Source organism: Ranitomeya imitator, chromosome 1 (assembly GCF_032444005.1).
Source record: "Ranitomeya imitator isolate aRanImi1 chromosome 1, aRanImi1.pri, whole genome shotgun sequence".
NCBI lineage: Eukaryota > Metazoa > Chordata > Amphibia > Anura > Dendrobatidae > Ranitomeya > Ranitomeya imitator.
Window position 1 is genome coordinate 907,572,141 of NC_091282.1, and position 13,424 is coordinate 907,585,564.

Consider the following 13,424-nt stretch of genomic DNA (forward strand, 5'->3'; position numbering starts at 1 on the left):
ATTAGGAATCTCCCACCAGGGTATGCTACTATCTTACTCTCACGCACGTTAGATGCATCTCTTTGCCTCCCTATGCCTCTATTTGTCGTCCTGATATTATATACGCCCTATATACAGACATTGGCTACTTGTGGTTTTGACATGTTTTCCAGATTTGTATATATGTTAATTTTCTTGTAGATAGTCATTGATTGCATTGTATATAGTTATTTATTGTCCTTTTTATTATTTGTTTGTTCCAGCAATAGCGTGATCAAGGCCACGAGCTGGCCGAAACGTCGTTTATGCCTATCGCTACACCAATTTTCCTTTTTGCCACAATTGTTTCAATAAACTTTTTCACCTATATCAAAGCAAGCTTCTGAGTACGAGTGCAGTGATTATATATCGATATGTGCATTGGGACTATTGGTTCCGTTCACTAGCACCGTCACATCCATAACAGTCGAGTGCTAGCCTTCGAATTCTCCGCATTGACTATTTTTGGTTCTAAGCACCGACGGAATCCATGTCTACTGAAACCTATGTTTACGATGATGCAACGGGCTCTACTATCCTGTCCAAAATAAAAACAAAGACAGATTTTTTACATCTACCCAGCAAGGACGCCAAGTCGAGGGATTGGGAAAAAGAGAGAAAGAGACTCATCGGCTACGATCTGCATTGTGCCACCTTGGGAGAATATCATCGTCAAGGAAAAATACCCAGGGGACTACGCTGCAATCTTCGCCCAACTTTATTTTCAGAGAATGAAAAGTATTGCGCAACTTTTCAAAAAATCTTAAACAAATGTTCATTCGATATCATACTGCTTACTATCGAGTACCTCCAAGAGGCCATTAAAACTACTGAAGAGAAAATAGAGAGCATCGAGACGCAGTTAAACTCCACCTTGAGCAGCACCGAATTCACTACGTTAAAAGGTAAAGTGGACTCTATTCTAACCATACATCAAAAGACTTTGGAAGAGAGAAAACGTACAAAATTTCAAAGAGACATTGAAGATTATCTAACCAACAACGTGTACAAATGGGAGGACTCCTTCCCCAAACGTCCAAGACCCAGATATCGTCGCACCCCAGGCGGAAATTACCACTCAGGGGGCTCCTCACCTGCTGGGGGTTCCTCTGCAGGATCCGGCAGCGAGACTGGTGGGGCTCACACATCGGGACCTCGTTTTTTAGGCCAAAACGCACGCCAACCCGGAGGTCCAGGAAGAAAGGACGTGGATCGTCACATGACACTCAGATCTCAGGTAGGGGTCCAAACTCTGTGATCAATATTTCTAACTACACTCTCTCTCCTTTAGAATTGAAAGTTCTTAACATGGGTCTATCATTCTGCCCAACCCCTAAATGGGATTCCTTCCAATTAGAGAGGGATCTACAGCAATTCTACAGGAATATTAGACTCAAAGTATATTTTGAGGAGTCCACTAATTCCTTTAGACCAGTTTCTACACCAGCCCAAACTGAGGGATCAATCCTCACAATTGATCAATTAGGTCTACGTAATCGCAGCACCTTCATTCCACCTAAATCAAGTCACGCTGTGGAGACCTTTGTCAATTTACTCGACAGAGACGTCAAAAAGACTCTCCATGACCAACGATTAGGCTTCCTCCCTGTCCGCCATAACCTTGACTCTCTCGAGAAACAGGCTCTGGACTCACTTAGTGAGAACAAAAATATCGTCATAAAACCAGCAGACAAGGGGGGAGCGATCGTTGTCATGGATAGGAGTTTCTATATGACCGAAGTAAGGAGACAACTTTCGGACACATCAACATATAAAATGTTACAGACCGACCCAACTTATGCTATACAGCAAAAGATTAGCAGGGTACTCGATAAACACCTACAAATGAATACCATTGACAAAAAAACAAAAGTGTACCTCACCAATAATCACCCGGTGACCCCTGTAATTTACATTCTACCTAAAATCCATAAAAACCTTCAAAACCCTCCTGGCCGCCCCATAGTGGCCTCAACCGACTCAATATTGAACCCATTATCCATGTTCCTAGAGAAACTCCTAACGCCACATACCAAACTCACTAAATCATTCATATTGGACACTGGAGATTTCCTTAAGAAAATCCGTAATGTTGACATCATTCCACACAACAGTATCCTATGTACATTCGATGTAAACAGCTTGTACACATCAATTGCTCATGATAAGGGTATCGAGGCGGTATCCTTAACACTAAATGAGGCCAACGTAGACAGGGGCACCCAGGAACTATGCTTGGATTTATTAAATCTAGTACTTAGAGAAAATTACTTCCTATTTGGAGATGATTTTTTCGTACAGACATGTGGTACCGCTATGGGGTCTAATGTGGCCCCTGCCTATGCCAATCTATATATGGATCGTTTTGAGAAAGAATACGTGTACACAGACCCTATCTTCCAACTACACGCACGTACCTGGTATAGGTACATAGACGATATTTTTTGTATATGGCAAGGGGACCTAACTAGCCTTTTAAAATTTCACGCCAACATTAACGCTGTTAGACCAGAGCTGTCCTTTACACTGGTATACCATGACAAGGAGGTCACATTTTTGGACACTAGAGTACTGAAAGATATCAATGGCCATCTTACCACAGATATCTATATGAAACCGACTGATTGCAACAGCCTGTTGTTATACAACAGCTGTCATCCCAAATCTATCAAAAACAGCCTTCCCAGATCACAATTTAAAAGGGTTACTAGAATTGTTTCCGACCCCCCAACCAGGGAGACCAGAATACAGGAGATGGCACAAAAATTCGAAGCCCGCAACTATCCTACCAATCTCCTTGAGATAGAATCCTCTCGAGCCATTAGTGATCTCAACGACGGGACAGTCAGTATACAAAAGAACCCGAGGCTCCCGTTTGTACATAATCACCACCCCACTATGCACAAAATACATAACCTCATCCGGGGACATTGGCCCCTCCTCCACAAGGCCTATCCCAACATACCCATCTTCAAAGATCCCCCACTAATGTGCACTAGACGAGCCAAAAATATACGAGATAGGGTGGTAAGAGCCGACTTAGGGTCACAAAAATCATCGCTCACTAGGACCCTCACTGACCAAAAAAGAACGGGCACCTTTCCCTGCTTGAGTTGCATGTGTTGCTCGAACATTATCAAAGGGAATGAAGTAGTCCACCCACGAACCGGGAAATCATATCCCATTAGAGAGTTTTACACCTGTGCAACAAGCTTTGTAGTCTACATTATTAAGTGCCCTTGTGGATTACTGTACGTGGGGGAGACCACGCAGGCAATAAGGGATCGCATATCCAGCCACAAATCTACGATCCGACGCGAGAAATTATGGTTACCCCTGCCAGCGCACTTCAAGGAGGCGAGACACAATATTGCCCAACTTAGGTTCCAAATAGTCGAGAGAGTACCACGCCCGAGAAGGGGAGGCAATCACATCCAACTTTTAAAACAGAGGGAGACATATTGGATCTACACCTTGGATACCCTCCACCCAAGGGGATTAAATCGTGAAATTGATTGGCTAACATGAGTATACCCCCTTTTTTTTCCTAGGCGAACTGACCCACTGCACTTATAGCCTCCACCGTGCGCACTATCTAGACGGTAAGATCCATACCCCCCGATTCCTTTACCAATATCTATTTGCCCAGCCTATTTTCACTAGTTTACTTTACTTTACTTTATACTCTAGTTTCAAAATTATCCCCGTTTTTTTATTATCATTTTTTATCATTTGTTAATCAAACTTTAGCTTCATTCATTGGTCATCCCCATAGCCTTTATTTTTTTCTTTTCTTTATTTCTTTTCTTTATTTTCTTTTATTTTCCCTGTTTTCTTATGTTCTTTTTTTTTCAAGTTTGGACTCCTACCATTTATATATATTTACATCTGTATTTATATCATGTATCTGCAGTGTTATTGTAACTTTGTACATCTTGTATTATCAAGGCCTTATAGTAATCCTTGAAGCACACTGACTGCTTCCTTCCCCTGTGGTCGCCAGCTCCAGGTGTCTGGACACTAACGCTCGAGCCCACTATCGGCATTACACATGCACGGGCGCCATCTTACTGTCCCGGCATCGCTTTAACCCACAGCATGCATTGCGCATGCGCGGGCGCCATCTTGGAGTCCCCGCTTGAGCCCACTGCCCATGCGTGAGTGCCATATTGCGGTCTCTGCCGCACAAGATGCCGACAACACACGCGCTGGCTCCACGGGACCTCCCTCCCCTTCCCCTTCACATCATGCAGATGCGGACACTCCGGCCAGCATCCGGTCACCTGACCGGCAATAGCCCTATATAGCGCTGCCTTACTAGACATGGCAGCCATTCCTTAGCAAGGACACAGGTTGTGTCTGCTCCCATCACCTGGCTACCAACGCCGGCCTCTCCACAACCACGGACCGCTGATGTGAGACTTCTACATGCACCCTACAGTTAAGTAATTTGGGACTCTGAGTACTCTATTCTAACAACTCCCCTACTATATTACAGCTGAATTGGTAATCACCACAGCTCCCATTCTCATTGAAACTGGGTACCCGTATTGTTGGACCAAGACTGGGCATACACACCGGCAGGTAGTACACCTACTACATAATCTCATACCACGAGCCGCCCCTATAACCCACTTACCCTAGATATCTATTTCCACAGTTACTTCTATGTACCCTTTCCACTTATTGGGGACATCCAGTGTATTACAGGTTGATCATACAGGCAAGTATAACATGGCTCCGCGGTACCCCACCTGATATGCACTGTACAGACAAATTTACTCCCATATTTATGTATTTCTCTAGCCATATCTGCACGTACGTTTCGTATTACGACAACTGGCCTGCTACACTGTCTGTAGTAAGAACAATATACTGGCAAGTATACTGGAATCTGTCTTACTCATTATTTATCTATCAAGAACTTAACAGATAACATATTACCATATGTCCCTACAGCTATTTCCATATGTGTATCCCACTATACGGCAACCAAGGGTCCATCAGACGGGTATTATTGGCAAATTAGAAGTACGTTGTAGCATATTTCTTTGTGCCCCTTACTACAAGACAGTACCATAATATTCCTTTTCATTTTTTTCATTTTGCTCTCCACCATTCTCTCCAGGCCCCTTTATTTTGGTTGGCACCACCAGCAACACTGCAGTACAGCCATACATTAGGAATCTCCCACCAGGGTATGCTACTATCTTACTCTCACGCACGTTAGATGTATCTCTTTGCCTCCCTATGCCTCTATTTGTCGTCCTGATATTATATGCGCCCTATATACAGACATTGGCTACTTGTGGTTTTGACATGTTTTCCAGATTTGTATATATGTTAATTTTCTTGTAGATAGTCATTGATTGCATTGTATATAGTTATTTATTGTCCTTTTTATTATTTGTTTGTTCCAGCAATAGCGTGATCAAGGCCACGAGCTGGCCGAAACGTCGTTTATGCCTATCGCTACACCAATTTTCCTTTTTGCCACAATTGTTTCAATAAACTTTTTCACCTATATCAAAGCAAGCTTCTGAGTACGAGTGCAGTGATTATATAGGCACACAGGGATGGCAGGGATGGCAGGAATACAGGACTGGTTGGTGTGGTGTATAAAGGAACAGGTAGGGATCTGTTCACACAGGAGGTGCAGGTAAGGATATGTAGTAAGAAGAAACAGGTAGGGACCTGTTCACACTGGAGGTGCAGATAAGAAAACAAGCAGAAAGGATTGAAGTATGAAGGAACAGGTTCACAAAGGAGATGCAGGTATGGAAACAAGTCAGAAGGAAAGGAGAATGAAGGAACAGGTTGGGACCTGTTCAGACAGGAAGAGAAGTGCAAGGCTGTAGATAGGAGCGGAAGAGCAGCAAGAGATAGTGTAGCAACAAAAGCTAAACATAGCAGAACCGCAAGGAATGGGGAGAGGAGCTGCAGCAAGAGATATCTGCAGCGGCAAAGCAGAGCAGAACCGCAAGGAATGCGGAGAGCAGCTGCAGCAAGTGATTACTGCAGCCGCAGAAGCTAAGCAGAGCCACAAGGAATGAGGAGAGGAGCTGCAGCAAGAGATTACTGTAAAAGCTAAGCAGAGCAGAGCCACAAGGAATGAGGAGAGGAGCTGCATTAAGAGATTACTGCAGAAGCTAAGCAGAGTGGAACCGCAAGGAATGCGGAGAGGATCTGCAGTAAGAGATTACTGCAGCAACGGGAGCAGAGCAGAGTAGAATGGAGCAGAACCGCAGGAGTGTGGAGCAGAGGTAAAGCCACAAAGGTACAGAGCAGGCAGAGCTGCAAGAGTGCGGAGTGTAAGCAGATTGAGAACACAAGGAAAGACACAGGAGGGAAGGAAGCCACAGATAAGGAGACAGAGGTAGGACAAAGTACAGACAAGGCAATGGAACAAAGACACAGGGACCAGGATATTCTGCCTCCTGGAGGGCGGAAAACAAGATCAAGGCAAGGCAAGGAGAAAAGCTTCTAGAGAGGGAGAAACACAGAGCAAGGCCTGGCAAACTCAGCAGCAAAACACAAACTGAGCTAACACATTGCACAGGCCCAGTCCACTGGGTGGAGCTGCACTAAATACTGGAGGCCTCTTGGTAATTGGTCAGGAACAGATTAGACAGGTGCACCTGATTCCTATAAGAACGATAGAGTTCAGGCGCCACCCCCTATACACACAGCCAGGAAGCATGCAGAGGGCAGAGGAACAGAATATGGAGCTGGCAAGAAATAGAACCCACATCATGACCTGGAGCAGTGGGTAAGATAGTGTGAGAGATGAGAGGCCATGCCGTGATGCCAGCAGAGTTGTTACAATATGTTTGTGTCGTCAGAGGTTTCTTTCTTCCACTTGTTATCGCTTATTTTCTCTTTCACCCAGTAATGATGTGGGCATGGTTGAAAGTAAGTGCTGCGACCATTTGGTAGGACGTGAGTCTTAAATGAGGAAATCCTCGTGGGTCTCTTCATCTTTCCAATACAGACATTGCCTATGATAACCCAGCCTAGGTCAAAGCGTTGAGCAAATGGAGCGTCGTGTGGCCCGTTGATTTGCTGACGTACCTTGTGTAGTCGCAGAATGTCTCTGCCAAGCAAGATCAGAATGTTTGCGCTGTTGTCGAGAGCTGGTATCTTGCCTGCCAAAGTCCTTAGATGAGGGTGATGGAGTGCAGCCTCTGGAGTTGGGATTTCCTCTCTGTTGGACGGTATCTGGTTGCATGCGACCAGAGTGGGTAAGGGTATCTCCACACTGTTCTCAAGAGAAGACACCATGAGTCCAATAGCTTTTCTCCCAGAGGCCTCCGTAACACGTAACGCTGCAGGTGCCCAGGGTGTAGGGGTGAGAGTTTCCCTTTAAGTCAAACATATCTAAGAGCTCTGACCTTGCAAGTGACCGGTTGCTCTGATCGTCCAGGATAACATACACCTTTGCGGTTTTCTCTTGTCGACCCTTGGGATACACATTGACCAGGCATATCTTCGCACACGACTTGTCCCAGAGGCTTTCTCTGCAGACTTCTGTGCATAAAGATATTGTGATAGAACTCGCTGTTTGAACAGCATCCTCCCCGCCTTGCCTTGTGGTGGGGGAAGGCATAGGCTGTGCAGTGTTAGATTGGAATGGATGGAGCGCTTGCACATGCTCCTCACTGTTGCACTCCAAACACTTAATAGATATTTTACAGTCCTTAGCAAAGTGTTCAGTAGAATCGCAGCACCTTTAACATATCCCAAAGTTCTTCAGAAGCTCTTTGCGTTCCTGGAGTGGTTTCTTTCTGAAGCCGATGCACTTCTTTAAGGAGTGAGGTTTCTTGTGAATGGGACACATACGATTAGGATTTTCAGCCTTCTCACCTTTGTTGCTCTTATCTTGTGATACTGAAGGTGTGGGAAGAACATTGCAACAACCCTGCTGGCATCACTGCATGGCCTCCCATCCCCCACCTGCATTACACTGAAGCTCACTTCTCTGGGCCTTGTTGTGACTTCTCTCTGCTGCCATCTCCATGCTGTGTGCCTCATGTCTGCTGTTTGCTCGGTGCATGCTGTCTGTGTGCATAGGGGGGCGGCGCCGACAACTCCTGTGTCTTATTGAGTCTGTGTGCACCTTGCTAAAGTGTCCCCGGCCAATTGCCATGAGGCTTCCTGCATTTAAGAGATCCCCACCCATTGGTGGGGGCCTGTGCAACTTACTCCCTCAGTCAGTTCTTAGCTGCTGAGGTGCCAGGCCCTGTCTGTTAATCTCGTGTCTGCCACCCAGGGGGGCATTGTACCCTGGTCTGTTTCCTGTGTAGCCACCCAGTGGGGCTTAGTACCCTGGCCTATGTGGTCTATGTCCTTGTGTAGCCACCTAGCAGGGCTGTGTACCCTGGCCTATGTCCGCCACCCTGAGGGGCGTCGTACCCTGGCTTGTGTCCATGTCTCTGTGCCTATTCTCGTTCCTGACTCTGTCTTAGTCTAATCCTGTTCCTGTGTCCTATATTCCTGTCTTGGTTTCCTTTCCCTGCTGTGTGTACTCTGTGTCTTGCTTTGCTCTGCTTTCTGCGACCTTGCTTTGCTCTCAGCTCTGCACTCTGTGGCTTTGCTCTCAGCTCTGCTCTCTGTAGCTTTGCTCTGCACTCTGCGGCTCCGCTCAGCTCTCGCTCTGTGGCTCCGCTCCTTGCGGTTCTACCTCGCTCCGTTCCTTGCGGTTCTACGTCTCTTGCTCTTGCCTCCGCCTCATGTGTTTCTGCACATAGCTCCGCCTCCTGCATTTTTCTCTTGGCTCCGCCTCCTGCTCTTGGCTCCGCCTCCTGCGTTTCTCCACTTGGCTACTCCTTCTGGCTCCTCCTCCTGTGTCTCTGTTCTTTGCTCTAGCACCTGCGCTTTTGCTCTGCATCCGCTCTTGCGGTCTTTCTCTTCCTATTCATAAGTCCTCCTGTCTAAACAGGTTCTTACCTGTTTTACATACCAGCCTGCAGACCGTTCCCTACCGGTTCTTCCAGTGTACCAGCCTTGTCCTCCTGTCCTGCCAGAGAGCCACCCGTACCCGCCTGCCAGTGTCTCTGTAGTACCCGTACCTGCCTGCCAGAGAGCCAGCCATGCCCGCCTGCCAGTGTCTCTGTTGTACCCGTCCGCCTGCCTGTGTCCCAGCCGTGCCCCCCTGCCAGAGCGCCAGCCGTGCCCACTTGTCTGTCTTTATTCCGTTCCCCCGTGGGATCAGCAGCCACAGCCAGACACCACCCTGGAATGGTACCTGGTAGCTTCCTATTGCACAAGTCTGACCTCACCATCAGAGGCTCCAGCGAACACCTAGGAAGCTACTTAGTTACGCCCCTTCCAGGGAAGTTTGGTCTGTGGTCCAGTGGGGCCACACCCGCACCCCCAACCAGTCTGGGCACAAGCGTGACAAACATCAGTCTTGACGGACATTGGAGCTCGGCGGTTCCTGTAGTTAAGACATGGACTCTCGTGTTTAGGAGATGAAACAGGGTTACTGTGTTCTTCATGGGAAAAACTTGGATCAGTCTTAGGCTATGTGCACACGCTGCGGATCCGCAGCGGTTTCCCATGCATTTACAGTACAATGTAAACCTATGGGAAACGCAATCTGCAGTGCACATGCTGCAGAAAAAAACGCATGGAAACTAAGCAGTTTACATTCCGCAGCATGTCAATTCTTTGTGCGGAATCCGCAGCGGTTTTACACCTGCTCCATAATAGAAAACCGCAGGTGTAAAACTGCAGTGGAATCTGCACAAAAAACGCGAAACCGCAATAAATCCGCAGGAAAAAAGCACAGTTTTTGCCCTGCGGAGTTATCAAATCCGCAGAGGATCTTTCTACGTGTGCACATACCCTTACACTGCAAAATTTTCGATGAACTCACAGAAGTAGGAAAATGGAGGGAAGGAGACTTGGTCTTCCCTTTTGTATTTTGATCCAAGCATGGACCACTTATTTTGGATATTGGATGGCAGCTTGGAAACTATTGGGGTTACCCCATGAGCAGTGTTGAGGTAGCTGAGGCCAGGCAGGTACGGGTCTGCTTTGGTCAGCTGAAGCTCTAACAGAAGGTCGCTGAGCTCTTGGAACCTTGTACTGTCCTTACTAGATACTTTGGAAAATCCTCTAGTTGCTTGAACAGGGCCTTTTCTATGGCCTCAGGACTGCCATAGCTTCTTTCTAGCCTCTTCCATGCAGCGGTGAGACCCGTGACAGGATTACTGATGTGGACGGATTTAAGTCTCTTGACCCGATCCGTGGATTGTGGTCCAAGCCACCTGATTAGCAGGTCTAGCTCTTCAGCAGCGGTGATGCCGAGGTCACTGATTGTGGTTTTAAAGGTACACTTCCAAACCCTGTAGTTCACAGGTTTATCGTCAAACTTTGTAAGACCAGTATTATTTAGATCACGCCGAATCATGTACCTTGCAAAGCCAGTCATATCAGCATTCTCCAATTTTGGAAGGACCATTGCTGGCTGGGTAGCATTGTAAATACAGACTGTGCTTTGCCCTGAGAATGCAGGAACATATAGGGCAGTGTTGGCGTTCAGTCCATTAACTGGCTTAATGAGCTTAGTTTCTGCCACACATGGGACTGGAACTGTGTGACTGACCGGAGTGTGGTGACTTGCCTGCATAATGGCCTGCACGTATGTTTCTGTGTACAAGGTTTGGTGCGGTGCAGGTTTCCGGTACATTCTGGTGCACAGAGGATCAGGAAAGGGGAAAAACTCTGTGTCCTGTTGTCTCAGGGGAGCATCAGTGCGGTCAGGAAGGATTGCAGGAGCAGGGGGAGCGCTGTACTGGCTTTGTACATAGTCTCTAGTACGCTTAAGAGTGTCTTCAGTATCAAAATCACTGTCTCTTTGGCTCCCACTGATGGCTTGTTCCAGGACCTTTAACCTTGTCATGGCTGCAGCGTGTTCGCATTCCTTCTCTAGGGCCTCTATTTCTGCCTTTTTTTTCTTCTGTAGGGCCTCTGTTTCTACCTTTCTTTTCATCTCTAGGGCCTCTGTTTTGGCTGCCTCTATTTCCATCTCAGTTTTCTTTTCAGCGAAGGCAGCTTGTATTTTAGTGGCCTCAGCTTCTGCACGTGCTCTTACGAGCTGTTCGCTGCGGGTTGAGGATTTTGAAGAGCGTGACTTATATGATCGCTTTGACTGTCTAGCTAAGCCAGAAATACAAGATGACATCTTGCAGCTCTTTGCAGGGAACTGACAGGTTATGTCTCTGTAACAGAGAGGTGCACTGTTCTGAAATTTCTGCAAACAGTTGATAATCTGAACAGTTGTGCAAGGGTTCCCTCTGGTGGTCCTTCGAGAGAAGCAGGCTGAGACAGGCTGTCTATGTGACTCAGCAGTTTTTTCCATAGTTCTGCTATGGCACAGAGAAGATCATGTTTACTGGATTCTAAATTCTCCCTTACTTTCCGTGTGGGCTTTGTGGGACATCTAGCCTTCTCACTAGATGGTGGATCAAGTTCTATGCATTCTTCCTCCAACAATGGGTCTGGCAGAGACCGTGTAGACATTCCTTCAGCCATCCTGATTCACAGGGAGAAGGGGGGATGTATAGTCTCTTATATGCTGAAAGCGGATGCTCTTCAGGGAGTTCTGTAGCTTTATAGAAGCTGTGGGTGGCTTTGCAGATGAATCTGGTAAGTCTTTTTTACTATTCTGTCCCCGAAGCCTGTGGCTGCAAATATGGGTCTGTGTGATGCTGAATCTCTTCACCTTACTTACACTTGGCGGCGTTCGCAGATAGCTTAACGCAGCTGCCGGCACACATGTTATGAAGAATCCAGAAGAGACTTTGATTTCAAGAATTCTTGTTTAATGCATACAAACAGCAGCAGGTAAAAAAGACTTTTTTCAAACAAGCTGAAAGCACATGTGCCTCTAATGAAGCCAAGATGGAGACTGAGACACACAGGGAGAAGAAGAAGGAAGTGAGATGACACCCAGCAGAGGGAGACAGGGAGACAAAAGGGACAAACTTCATGGAAAAAGGGAGGATTTGAGCTACGCAAAACACAGAAACACATAGCAACAATAACCAATATGAGAAACTGCAATACAGAATGTAAAATTTACAAGACAGTCTGTAAAATGTCTCATTCATGGGACATAACAGGTAAGGTGGGTTACAAAAGTCTATCCAGTACTCTGTTCCCTCTTTGCGGCACGTGCGCTGTAGTCACAGTCACGAAGCACACAACACGTCGATCTTTGTCATCTATGGGGTGCGCTGCCTGATGCCGCCAAGACTGAAGCGCCGACAACCACTGGCGTGCTGCTTGTCCAGCAAGGTCCTGCAGACCACGGTCCAGCGACGAGGGCAGCAGCGAACAGTCCTGAACTGGCTCTTAGGCTGTCGTGTGGCGCTTAACTGAACAGGGCTCCCAACTCTTTCCTTATTACTGCGGTGGGCTCTGGCAGCATCCTGGCATCAGATCGGCCGCGTGTTGTCGTAGCCTGGCTACGCACCCCTCGGAGCCCGCTGCGCACGCACCTTGCTTGTCACCACTGGCGGGAAACGCTGCATGCACTTTCACTTATAACCGCGCCCCCAGCTTCCTGGTCAGAGCCCCGGTCCAGTCCTTTTTGCCTTCCCCAGGGAAACAAAGGACGCAGCTTGAGCAGTTCCAGATCTGGCTCAAAACAGGTACTTGCAGCCTGGTCTTCCTCCTGACATAGACACGAATCACTTATAATCAGTATTTATTATGGTTTTCTAATGTGTCTGTAAAAGATATTGTCTGTGATTTTTTGCTTTCCAGAAAAAGTTAAATATCAAGTTCACAGCCCTAGTTCACTATATGCAGCAGATTTTTCTTGTGAAGTGTTGGCAGGAAGGGCGCTGGGTAAAATATGCTCCATTCTGAATGTTTTTCTCAGCCATTTGAATGAAAAAGTTGGCGTTGCCGAAAGAAATAACACGTTGCAGATTGGAAAAATTGCTCTGATGGTTTACAATTTCTTTTCTTCTGCAGAAACGTGTGGGGAAAAAAACATGGGGAAAAGTAGTGTGTGAACAAGCCTGCAGACGTACCGGTCTACTCTTTCACGCCATTGGTTTCCCTGCAGCATCTTTTCAGCGTCCTGTCCCTACTCCACACTGATGAGGGGCAAATACCCCGAAACAGCTGTCTGTGAATGGATACCATGTTTTGGCATAGGTGGTTTTCCTTTTTGGATGCTGCCCTTCCTGTGGTTGGTCCTTCCCGGTGAAAGACCTGGCTATTTAGTGCTTGCGTTGAGAAACACGTGATGGTGTCTTCGCGGCTTTTCTACATGCATCTGTCCCTATTTGTGACTGTTTTTCTTGTTATAGTATACAAGTTTGTGGCTTCCAAGCATAAACCTCCCTCATGTCAGGTCTGTATAGGTCTCCAGCGTAAATAAGACGGCT

General features: G+C 46.8%; 1 protein-coding gene across 1 annotated transcript in view; it reads left to right on the forward strand.

Moving 5' to 3' along the window:
• Nucleotides 1-13,424, forward strand: part of PPM1K (protein phosphatase, Mg2+/Mn2+ dependent 1K) — a 58,814-nt gene that overhangs the window by 30,084 nt on the left and 15,306 nt on the right. The gene's annotated exons all lie outside the window — the stretch shown is intronic.